We start from the raw sequence: 13,138 nt of genomic DNA, 5'->3' as shown, positions 1-13,138 counted from the left end.
GGGTGGAAAGGGGGAGGGCAGCAGCAAGGAGGAAAGATGAGGACTCAAGGCCATTAAATCTGACGACAGTGACATGAAATTTCAATTGCTGGGGGATCAGAAAGCCGCATGCCAGCTCTGGACTGCCCATGGAGGGGAGGCAAGCAGGAGGTGCTGCTCCTTTAAGGCATCACTACCCCATGACAACAATAGTGGGCCTGACAGTTTTTCCAGCTTCACCATTAATTTTCCATAAAGAGCAGTTTCTCGATGAGCCCTTTTCAGGCAAAGCCTGATGCTTCACAAACCTGTAATTATTCCTGGCTCCCCCCTCCCGCAGCCACTGCACCTGTGCCATTTCAAGACACCAGCTGGTCATGTCTTGCCTTCTGCCTCTGAAATCCAAAACCAGTGGATCAAGCCCATCTCCCCATAGAAGGGGGGAGAAAAACAACTCAAAGAAACAATGTAATGCAGTCCCTCCCACCCACCCCCCTCAGCCTCTCCACCAAGTCAATAGCAGGGAAGAACATAGGCAACGCTGAGCCAGAAAAGCCCTGCACCTAATCTGCATGGCAGACAAAGCCTGGCGAGGGGCTATGGCCACAGCCCTTCCCTCACCTCCTGCCAGGGCCCTACCTGCTGCTGCACTTTTTTTTGGTGGCAGAAACAAAGCATCTTCCCCCATATGCACTTCCCAGCTTGTGCCAAGTACCTTATGCGACCTTCTCTCCTTGTGGTCCAAATCTCCCAGGGAGTGGCGAGGAAGGGTTTGGAAACCAGCCTGCTTTCTTCACTCCTTGCCCTGGCATGGCAATTTTTAGCCAGTTAAGCCCACCACCTCATCTTGAGCTCTGACCAGGAGAAACCAGCTGCGCTGAGACCACCAAGGTCCCACTCCAGGCTGGTGGACCACTAGGAGTGGCAGGAAAGTTCTTTGGTCTCCATTCCCACAAAGCTATTTGCAACTGAACACGTAAAAAACTACTAGTTTTTTTGTTGTTGTTGTTTTGTTTTTTGTGGGAGGAGCAGTATATTGACCACTATCTACAGAGATACAAACCCAAACTGCTGAATTCAGATGATGGTGAATCCCTACAGATCTCCTACTTCCTCTACCAGCCTAGTAGGAAAATAGTTCAAGAATATCTCAGACAGGAGTAAGCTGCTCTTGTCCTGCTCAAAGGAAGCTTTGTGGAACAGATGAAGAACAACACACCTGACATGAAGTCCCACTACCCTTTAATTGCTACATTGCAAGCAACATGGTGGGTATTAAACTTTCTTATCCAGTGCCTGTGTGGTACACAGCAATAAAGACTTTAAAAACTGCAAAGGGAAGAAGAAGAAGATGACTCCCTTTAGGAACAAAAGAAGGTCCATAAGATTGCTGTTGGCTGTCAAGCCTGCTTCATTGGCTAGGGATAAAAAAGCGTGACCCACTAATTCAACCCATCTGCCCTGATTAACGAGAGTCATTCTCCTTGCACCTTGCTCCTCAGTTTAACCAGTTAAAAGAAATGATGATTCACAGCTGACAAATAATGGGATGTGATTTTATGAGAACCCACATACTTGAAGTAAGCCAGATAGAAAAGGACATCAGTCTGGCATGTGGACAATCCTGTTAAGGCCTTCCTCTGATTTGTCACTTTCAGATACAATTGCAAAAAGCCTCACTTCCCCAGCAGAGGAACATTTCCATCACCTGCAAGAAATGCTGTGTGTTGCCTCCCAGTAACTCAAAACATCTCTTTGTTCCCCATATAACACTATCATCCAAGTCCTCTGGGGCACATGTAGTGGCAGAGTACATGTAAACTACACACCATGACAATCCCATGTGCAGTGCCAGATACTTCAGACAGTTCAAGACAGCCACTGTAGAGCTGTCCAATGCCTGGTAAGGACCTACTTCTTTTTAGTCCTTTCAGAGTTTGCAGTAGTGCTGGTCCAGGAAAATTCAGTGTTCAGCACATTTGTCAACTGAGAAAGGCATGACCTCTAATTGAGTTGGATTCTTACATATAAAGCTCATCTACTGAAAGTAAAGATTATTTATGAAACACATTGAGTATGCTCACCATTATGAAACACAAGAGAAATCTAGCATGTGCCTCTGACAGCAGAGATGTGACACGTCTGTACTATTTTCAGCAGAGCTTAGTATTCATCTAACTCTACAGCCAGCAGAAATCAAGATAGTTTAGCCACTAACTGCAACAAGACAAACCTCAGACTCTGCAATCTCTCCCAGATTTCTATATACTCGATTTGGTTCTATATTTTAAGGTGTCTATCAGCTATCCAGGTTAAAGTTGACCCAGAACATTCAAAATCCAGACATGAAGGAGCTGGAGTCAGTACTCATGATGCTGATATTTGACTTCATCTCTCTCCCCCAGAGAGGAACCAGAAGGAAGATTCTACCTGGGACCAACACCACCATCAATGTACCAAGCCTCAAGGCAGTGTATCTGCCCTGCCCTAAAGCCAGGAGCCTTTGCAGGGACACAGGTTTGGCATCTAGGTTTGGGTCCAGACATCTCTGGAAAACCTAATTCCACCTGATGAACCAAAACAGAATCGTGGTTCTCAGGGTATAAATCTAAACTTGCTCCAATGAAATACAAATAATTAGTCTTGGTTGACAGCCATGTTATGTACTGGAATTTCACTCATACATACAGACTTTTAAAAAATAACAGGTTGCTTGAGAAGCACCTGCCCATGTTGTGAAGTCTTTAAAGCACTCAAACTTCTGGGCACCTTGCACAGGTAAAGACAAGACAATATGGCAACAGTAAAGTTCTGCCAAGGGTAAAACAAAAAGCCCAAACACTTATAATAATTTGAGCACAAAATATCAGGGAAGGCACTTTATCAATACGTTCATTGGCTTCCTCTGTTTTATTGATGCTGAAGTATTTTATAATATCTTGATTCTGAATTTTTCTAGCAGATCATCAGAAGTTCTTATCTGGGAAGTGCTAGTTACTTCTAAGTGCCATTTTACTGCAGATATAATTGGACATCAAGCACTGAACTTGGAAGTTTTCCAAAACCTAATTAGGAAGTTGGATACTTAGATCAGGCTGTGACAGAAAATGAAAATGTCGAATGTGGCTGACAAGCAGGTCTGATCTACCAGGTCTGTTTACAATACTCGAAAGGATTCTCTTCATAATTTACAAAGACAAAGCAGAATTGCACATGCAATAGTGAAGGTCAAATTTCAACTTCCATCATGACCCCATTGCTTTCCACTGGCATGTAAAAAAGGGGCCTCATCTCTTAAAAATGGTGAAAATCTCAACACTGCATTGGAGGAGAAACTGTGTTCAACAGACAACCCAAAACAGTAACAGTAAGGTCAGTGCCATCACTGTTCACTCACACTCAGAATAAACAGTGGCACTAGGTCCAGTGCCCAGTATCAGTTTTCATTGTGAAGCAAAACAGCAAAAGCTTTGAGCAACACTGGCACTTACATTGCTGATACCACAGGCAGAAATTGAACTGGATGCTGTGGGGTATTCCTGAAGTTAAGAACAATAAAAGATTCAAAACTTACCTGCCTCCCCTGAAATGCCATGCTATTTTTTATCCTTAGCCCTGAAACAAGATTTGAACGATGGATCTTCTTCCCACTGCCAAAAGCCTTCGTTACTTCCTGAACAACAACAACAAAGCCCAATACTCTTGCCCATCTATTCCAAGATTGTCATCTGTTCCCACCCAGCTGCCAAAACCTCCAGCTTTTCCTCTTGGCAACTTTTACTGGGCAGTCGCTAGTCATGAAAAAGCTGCAGCACATCAGAAGCTTAACATTTGGGACAGAATAAAATAAACAGAGTTTTAGTATTAAAATAAGTAGTTTTGCAAAGTACACTTGGGAAAAATGGAAAACTGCAGCCTGAAATGAATGTATATGCAAAAAGGTTTCAGGTGATAGCAAATAATCTCTATTGGAAAGGTTTTAAGAGAAAACTAGTCACGAGCCAGCACATCTTGTGTTATATGATTCATTGGAAAGAAGAGAGCTAAAACCACTTTCAGGTACAACAATAAGATACTTAGTGACAGCTAACTTGTGGTAAATATTTGTATGCATGTTCCTAATCCCTTGTATATACGAAGGAAATCACGTTAACTGGGTGCTCAACAAACAGGCTTTTGCAAAGTGCAAAAAGCAGGCACAGGCACAGCCAGCAAAGCAAGACCATATGATATGGAAAGACTTGTTTTCCTGTGGTAACTTCACCTTATGCCTGAGGCACCAGACCAATCCTCCCTAACACTGCCTGAATGGGTTGCACCGGCCACCAGTCTGAAATGGACAAGTCTATTAAGTCTTGACTCCCTTATGCAGGACTAAAGTCTCTGCTAATTTCTGCAGTACAATAATGGCCTGTGCCCATTCTCCCTCTTGGGCTCAGCCCAAAGAATGAACCATTAGGAAGTGTATTTAGCCAAACCAGCACATTCACTGTTATTCATGCACAACAACACTCTCAATAAACTCTCCTACCATGACCCAGATGGCTGGATCTTCTCCTCTTATGCTTCTTCTGAGTGTTAGAAATGCTGAAATCAGAAGCCTTAACTGCATTCAGCAAAACTAATTTTAAAGTAAAAATGTGGATATAAAGGACAGAATCACTACTTTCATACAAACATGATTCATTTTCCTGTTGATCCGAGGCATGATGTAACCAAGGTTATCAAAGATTTTAATCAGACTCTAAAGACCAAAAGATCAAAATCAACTTTACCATAAATTACCAATTTTCACCAGCAGAAATGGGTGGTAATAAATGTCTGAAGTAGAAAAAAAGTTTGAACCCATAACCCTAACCAAGGAGTCAAAATCAGGCTTTGTTCCCTTACTTGGTGATAATGAAATACATCTTTATCTAACAAATATTCTTTTGAATGGACAAGCCAAATTTCTTCACTAAAAATCTGTGGTATTTGGGCCTTAAGCATAGAGAATATCAGTGCAGTGGTTATGAGACACTGAACAAAGGACTGCAGCTAAGCGTGGCTGAATTTGATAGGCATCTAGGAAAAAAAAAAAAAAGGATGAAAGAAATCTGCAAACACTGAACCAGGGCTTTGGAGGGCTTTTGTTGGTTTTTTTTTGACCATTTAATAAAGACAGAAAAAATATCTGCGACCAGTCACAACAACAAAAAATAGCATCAATGTCAGCAAAGGATTAAGGATAGCCAAATCAGGAATTCAAAAGTGCAAGCAGTCCATTGTGCTAGTATCAAAATATGATAAAAGCCATGTGTGTCTGTACACCACCACATACCCTGCATGCTGCCATACAGTCAAGACAGCAAGTAGCCATACAATGACCATTTGAAAAATTATATATAAAGTAAGAGTGTTTCAAAATGTTTCTGAAGAGAGCATTTATTTATATAACAACCTTGGATGGCTTTGAGTGAGCTGGCTAGTGGCCCTTACTGCAAACTTCTCCAAACTTCATCAAGTCTGTATTTAACCTATTGTTGTCCAGTTTGGAAGTAGCTTTGGTTTAGCATTATAAACAGCAAAAAAGCACAATTAGCTCCTTGAATTCTCAGTCCTAGCTCCCACTGAAATCAAAGGATCAGGTTCAAAGCATGCCCCAGAGTGTGGTAAACTTCTCACAGGAAATGGATATGCAAGAGCAAATGCTGACGACTGTGGAATGTACAAAGCAGAGCAATATTTTAGGTCTTGATCCTCAATTAAGATTCATCCTTAGAAAGTATTGCAGGGGGGTTACACAGCAGAATTGGATTCCTTGTAATTACTCTGGTTAGGTTCATGAATGAAAAAATGTATTCTTCAGAGACATTTTATTAACATCCAGAGATATATTAACATTTCTTACTCACCAGCTGACACAAACATACAGCAGTTGCGTTCACACGCTCTCAGACAACAGAATATTCATAAGCACAGTGTGTCACAATTAGCTTATCAAATCAAACCTAGAGAAGAGATGTGATCAATACATTCAATATACAGAACATTTCCTAAGAGTCCTGGTTGTGAGTCATCTTGTCTGCTCTGACCTAAAAATATATTGAATGAGAGGATGCACAATGCTGAATTCCTAACCCAAAACATGCAATTCCTCATACTGACTTTGCACGATCAACATTTTTGTGCTGGGACTACTGTGTCTACTCTGTACATGACGCCCATTCATTATCACATCTCAGGGCTCAAAAAATCTTTTGTATGTTCCCTTTTGTATTATTTTTGGCTGTGGGGAGGAAGAGGTGGGGACCTGTCTGGGAAACAGGAAGCAGGAGGGGAATGTGTTGTAGAATAAGGGCAGAACAAAAAAGAATAAAAGAGCATTTACACAATTTCTAAATGATAATAAACATATAGGGCCAAAGCCTGCCTCCAGCCATGTGGGGAGCAGTGGGCTGTTTGGCTGAAGTTTAGACTTTATTGGGAGCACAACAACCGTCCAAGTCCATTTACAAAAAGCCATTTGCTGTTTTTTTCTTTGATTTCTTTTTAATCATGTGGGCAATTTTTTATCTTACAAGAGCAAGAAGATGTGTGTGCTTCTGTGATAAATATGCCAATCTGGGCAAGGAAAAGAAGACAACAGACTTGAGTTTTGCTGCTGCACCAAGAAAAAAAAAAAATCAGACTAGAAACAAAGTGATGGGAAGCACAACCGGATTCTCAGTTGGGGTAAATCAGCACAGAGCAGCCCTGATTTCATGGTTCCTGTTTACATCAGCTGGGGACCTTGCCAATGTTCAAAATCCATGAAACGCTGCTCTTGATTAGCACCACTTAACTCTGTGGCTTCCATTAAACAGAATTCGACATGTTTTTTGATGGCTGGAGATGGTTATTTTCTATTACAAATCTTGTCTACTTTACTAGAGACAGTGTGACCTAAATGGAAAAATAGGAAGAATTTCAAAACAACAACTCTCAGACATCCTGATAGTTGGATTTGTTTCTTTTCTCTATATCTCTTTTTATAAAGTTTAGTTCATCTATATGAGGTATTCACAAACTGGTTTCTACCACTTCTAGGCCAGAGTTTTTATCATTGGTGCACAGAAACAACAGCCTCCATGCCTGAATGTCCCACTGCAGGTAAATGTGCATCTCTCTTTAAAGCCAGGTGCCTTCCAAAGGATGCTACATTACAGTCAAAGGTGTTTTCCCTTTTCTTTTTGTTTCTACAGTGCTCTGCCAAGGCTCTTGTTCCAAAAGCCTTAGCCACCAGGGATGTTGCTCAGCCTCAAAACCTCACAGGCAGTGGACTCAGGCTGTTATGCACCCTGATAAAAGCAGAATGGTCCTCTTAATAGTGATCTGTGAGAGCACACTGGTTAAGAGCCTGCCAGTATTGGCTCAAATGCTCAGCAGCAACCCAGGCAGCCACTCACAGGCATTTGAGATCTGTATCCCCAAAATGCATTAGATCAAAAAAAAGAGTGGGGATCTGGCACAGCAATTGTGGATGTCATTAGCAGCACAAGGTGCACTGTCAGAAGTGGATGAGGCACTGCTCACTCCCCGTGGAAGGATCACAGATCAGCCTCATGGCAGCTCCAGCAGGCCATGGTATGGCTGGGATATGGCACATGGCACGGGAAGCCAGGAGATCCTGTTAAGAGCCCTGCCATTTTTTGACTTGAGAAAGCTCAGCAGGTCAGACCCTCGGAGTCAGCACACCTCTGTGAGCCAATTGACACAACCACAGCTCGCACACTGGCTCACTTTCTTCAGTCTGTTGACTGTGGGCACCCACCCAGTTGTTATGATTTTAATATGCTGCAATATGAAAGTGCTATTTCAGGACAAAGTTATTAATAGCAAAGCAACCAGAAAATAGTCTAGAAGGAATGCAATGTTTTGGCATTCCTGGAAGATAGGATGACTTCCCAGCATCCAAGAAAGCACCAGGTTTAATTCAAGATGTTTCTATGCACAAGCCTGTCTTTTGTCACTATATGATAAGCCATTATGACACACTTCCATAGGACCTGCACACCACAGCAGTCCACAGAGACTACTGTGCAGAAAGGCCCAAAAGGTGGTATTTTGTTACTCTAAGTAGGCTGTTGAAAAACAGAGGCTGGGTGCTGTGACAAAGCATCAGTAGGAACGGGTTAGGAGAAGCTCTACTTTTCCTGAAGGAAAAGGATGGCACAGAACCTGTTTAAGCCCTTCTCAAAAACCTGTCTGCCTCCAGGACCTCAGAGAGGCTCTAATTTTCAACCTCTCTTCCCCATCTCCTTCTCTTGTTTATTCATACTGCATTTCCTCAGCAACGCTCTTTATTTGGGCAGGGGCTTCATAGTCAAGGCAAGTCACTGTTCCTTCTCAGGTTCTCTTTTAAATCTTCTGTTCCTCTTAGCAAAATATCCTTGGAAATGCAGTGGAGAATACTGTGGAAAACACCAGACTCTGACTTGTTTGTGCTGGTATCTCTCTCCCTACCATTAACTGGGAGGGTTCCCAGATTAATTCCAGGTGGATCACTGAGCACAACACTCAGCACCACCTTGCACAGATGCTGAGATGCCTACCACGGGAAGGCACCTCTCCACTGGCAAGGCCATTGGCATCCCTTCTGCCTGCACCCACAATGCTGAGAGGCTCTCTGTGAGGCTTTCAGCTTTCCAGCTCCATCCTTAAGTATCCTCCTTGAGCAAACCAAATGAAACCCAACATTGCATCTTTCCCTAAGAGGAAAAGGCCCAAATGATGATGCCAGGAACTGGAAGATGTCATGTTCACAGCACTATAGTATTGCCCACTAAACCACCATAGAGAGCTCCAGCTCACTACTGAAAATGCATTGCAGGGAACTGCAGTCCCCCACCATGCTCCAAAAAGGAAACAAACAAAACCTACTTACCAACAAGGAAAAGAGGAAACATATTGTAGCCATTATAAGCCCAGCAGTGGACATGATATCTGGAATATTTCCAACTCAGACATTTAACAAGTAGCTAGTTTACCTTAAGTGTCCTATTTTCCCCAGTTTCCCTTTTCTAGTCTACTTAAGTCCATACAGCATCTCCCAAGATAAGCCTGCCTTTGTGGGTTGGCTTTATATTACTCCTTCCCTCTATTGTCTTTCTGAGATGTGATGGAAGTCTCCAATGTCAGCTTGGAAGACTACAGCCAGGTTCCTTGGCATGGTTTGCAGGAAGGGGATGGGTGGAACTGAGGAAGGACAGCCTCTCCAGCTGCAGGAGAGGGGTCCTCTCATGGTACAGCCAATCCTTCCTGGCATTTTGTTTATCACTAAAGCTGTTTTTCAGTGGCCCTCAAAGGTGGTGTCTGCAGCCAGCTCCTGTCATCCCAAACACTGCAGATCTCTGTCACCATGCTTTGGTACAATCTCTGCAATGGCAAACATAAACATTATGTTCCTCCAAGTACAAATTACAGCTTTCAGGAACTGCAATTTTATTTTGGTTATAAACATACAAAGGTAGCCTTTATGGTGGGAGAGGAGCCACACATGAAACCACAGGCTGAGCCTTTGCTTTGAAAGAACATTCCTGGGAGTACTTTGCTGCTTCACCTCCAGCCAGCTCTCCTTCCCAAGGGCTTAGCTTCCCAAGCATTTGCACTTCCCAACCAGCTCAAGGAAAAGCCCAGATGCCTTGTGGTGGCCTAGGCTGGTGGATCGATCTGCTTCAGATCCTGCAGTCCAGGAACTGGGACTCAGAGACAGAAACACATTCACACTGAGCTTCTTTACCTGTAGCTAGCACTCCTGGCAGCCTGTGCATTCAGGATAATTTTCCAGGCATGACTTGTGACCTGGTTGTCACTCTGAGCCCCCGCAGGATACATCGCAGCGATTCTGAACACGTGGGCTCTGCTCAGAGCACCTTGAGGTGCTCTGACCATCACCACAGCAAGCTTCAAGGGATTTCCCCTGTTTCAAGTATCTCTAACCCTTCCCTGCTCTGCACATGTCCCATCACTACCCAGCACCAAGCTCCTGACACCTGTCAAAGAAATGTGATATCAAATTGCTCCTCCAAGCCCCTGAGTACCCCTAGGCATTTCAGTCCTCCTGTCAAGCTTGCTAATGTGTCCCTTCTCTGCCACGAGTAATGATGCATTCTTGGAAGCAAAACCTGCATTAAAAGTCCTCTTTACATGTGAGCTAAGAGCTTTCTTTGCCTCATACCATTTTTACTCATAAATATAATATCAAGGTGATCGTGTTCTTCTCAGACTACTCAGAGTGTTCTGTAAGTAAAACCTGCAATTGGCAATTTATCAGATGGAAAAATAAAAGCCACATTCGGTTTCTCCCTACACTTAAAAATGACCACGTGAAGTCTCTGAAGCAGTCTAATCTTTTTAACAAGGTCATGAATATCAGCTGAGGGCAGGGGAGGAGAAATAAAACTATCCTGTACATGTTTTCCTTTCTGCGCTGCTTTCTTACTGAGGTTTTGCTCACTTTCTAAGCAAAGAGGAAGCCTCTCCTGTTCCCGTAACCCCGTGTTTATCCACATTCCAGCAACCAGTGACTGCTCTCAGGCACTCTCCAAGGGCAAACAACTGGATCTTGCCACAATGCAATTTTGAACTTGAGCCACATCCAGCTGTGAGTGGGAGTGAGGTGGGAGCCCTGTGACAAGCAGTGATAGAGGCAGTGGATGATGGGACACCATGAAATCTTTTGAAAATGTTGCTCCTGCAGGCTTAGACAAAAAGCCCAGCACACCCTTTGCCTAGTGAAAGGCCTGGAAAATGCACTTTAGAAGGCACAGCCTTAGGAGTCAGAATGAATCCTCTCAGATGTCCCTGGTGACAAAGCAGCCCAATTTGATCAATACAGCAGCATTATTAACACCGTGCTGCCTTACATGAGGATAGTCATATGTTCTTGCCTCTGCTGAGAGTGGGGGAAGGGGTGCAAACTCCTACAGCAATTCACAGGGGAAACGTCTCTCTCAAAATCATTAAGCCTGCACAAAGAATCTCTTACCCATTTTCATGGAAGCTGCTTTTTTGGGAATTGCTTTTTTTTGCTTTTCTGCTTCACTAATACTGATCAAGCTCGGGTAGAATCCTAGAAATAGTATGTGCTTTACGGTTTTCTCAAAAAGAAGTTTTGTTTTTAACAACTTAGAATCTCTGTCTTCAGGCTTTTGTTTCTGTAGCCATGAACACCCTCCATAGTGGAGGCTGGGTATAGACACCTAAATGCAGGTGGTTAACAACAGAAGGTAGGACTTAATGATTAGCAAATTATTTTAAACTGTTATGAGAATTAGCAAGTAAATGCATTTAGATTCAAACAGAAATATTAGTAGCAAAAAGGCATATCTCTATATACATAGATACACACATATATCTTGCTGCTGCTCCTGAGCCCCAGCCAGAGTCATGGTTTGGCTCTTGACAAACACATTTACAGACAGTCCTGGTAATTCAGGAATGGCAAGAGAATGGGAAGGCAAAGAAAAACAAGCCTAGCCTATCACCTGCTTAACCACAGGCAACAAACCTGAGAATTTTGTAAAAACTAGGTCCTGTGTGTGCCTGGTGACAAGTCTGCAGAAAGCTCGAGAGGTAGCACCCCTATATGCCAGGTGACTTAGACTGGGAGAAAAGGTATCAGAGAAGCTAAAGGCTGAGTGGTAGTAATGGCATGGCAGGAAGAATAATAATAAAAATAAAAATAAAAATAAAAATAAAAATAATAATAATAATAATAATAATAATAATAATAATAATAATAATAACAAAAACAACTAAAAATAAACAAAAAAGCCAGCAAATAGTCTTTAAAACTATGAAAAAGCCCTTACCTATGAAGACAGGTGTCACCCAGTGCTGGAAAAAACTACCACAAAAATGGTGCATCTGCACCAGCCACCTTTCTCCAGCAGTCATCTGGACCAACACTTGTCAAAACCAGAAAACTACACATTTGCTCCCTCTTCCCTGAGAAGAAATCTTGCCGTTCTTTCCCTCTGACATCTCTCCATCAAAAAGCACTGAGACCATCAAATCCAAACCCTATACCAAGAAGGTTTAAAATGCTGAGTTTGAGCACACCAGGCCACCTCCACATTGTGTCTGGTAAGCGTTTCTCACCAGAGAAGTGTGGTGCAGCTGCAGAGCTGCTGGCACAAAGTTCTTCCAGAAAGGGGTGCTGCAGAAGTGTCTAGACAGACTAAAATTAAAAAGAACAAATTATATGACACTGCCCACTGTCTGCACATAAGGGCCAGATTCTCAGAGGGAGGAGTAAATAGCTGGTGCCATAATCGTAGCTAGTGGAGTCATCTTAATTTACACTAAGCAAGGATCTGACCCAGAAAAATATTCCTGTAAACCTTGCAGCCAAAAATTCCTCTGCTAGACTGCATTCCACCAGTCAAACTGCCAGGGAAGACAATTGCAGAAATAATTTAATTAAAATGGAGATCAGGGAGCTGGTATCCTTTTCAAGCTCTGCTCTTGACTTCCTCTCTTCAACAACTGAGAGCTTGGGTGTCCCAGTTTCCCAGCCTGTAAAATCGGCATGCTACAGCTTCTCTGCTTTCTGAGGACAATGGCTGTGAAGCATCCTATCTGTTCAAAGCCCAACCATCAAATCAAACAGATAGCTGAATGCTCTAAACCTCCAGGTCTTGGATGAAAGGGCAAGTATTTTTCTCTGCTGAAACAGCTCTGTCGTTGCTCTTAGAAAATTTGATCTTCAAAAAGACAACTTGCAAGTTTTGCTTCCAAGACTGTAGGTGTCAGGTTCTCCAACTTATTGGGGTACTGCTAAGGATTTTTGCTGCTACAGACTGCTCAAACTTGCCAGCACAGTTCTGGCGCTGAAGTAAGAGGTAGGCAGAGAGTACTGCTTTCCCACAATTTTGTCATTCATATTTTATTTCTGAACTTCAACTTTTGTTCTGATTAGCATCTGGGAGGACAGTGAATTTTTTGCATATTCAACTCTTTCAGGAAGTCATTGGATGAAAAAATACACCCAGGATGCAGACCAGTGCAAACACATGATCAAGTCATAAGGATGGTGCCACATGATGTCTCATTGTAGCAGGTCCTTTGTTTTCACTCCTCAATTTCTGTTAAAACATTTTTCTTTTTACATGCTGATCTGCAGAATCATTAGCAA

At 42.7% G+C, this 13,138-nt stretch overlaps 1 protein-coding gene across 1 annotated transcript in view; it reads right to left on the bottom strand.

Annotated features, from left to right (window-relative positions):
• The window catches only part of KLF7 (KLF transcription factor 7), a 57,957-nt gene that overhangs the window by 29,258 nt on the left and 15,561 nt on the right, over window positions 1-13,138 (bottom strand). The window lies entirely within an intron of this gene.

This window comes from Oenanthe melanoleuca, chromosome 7 (genome assembly GCF_029582105.1).
Source record: "Oenanthe melanoleuca isolate GR-GAL-2019-014 chromosome 7, OMel1.0, whole genome shotgun sequence".
Taxonomy (NCBI): Eukaryota; Metazoa; Chordata; class Aves; order Passeriformes; family Muscicapidae; genus Oenanthe; species Oenanthe melanoleuca.
This window is presented reverse-complemented; position numbering and strand designations above follow the sequence as displayed.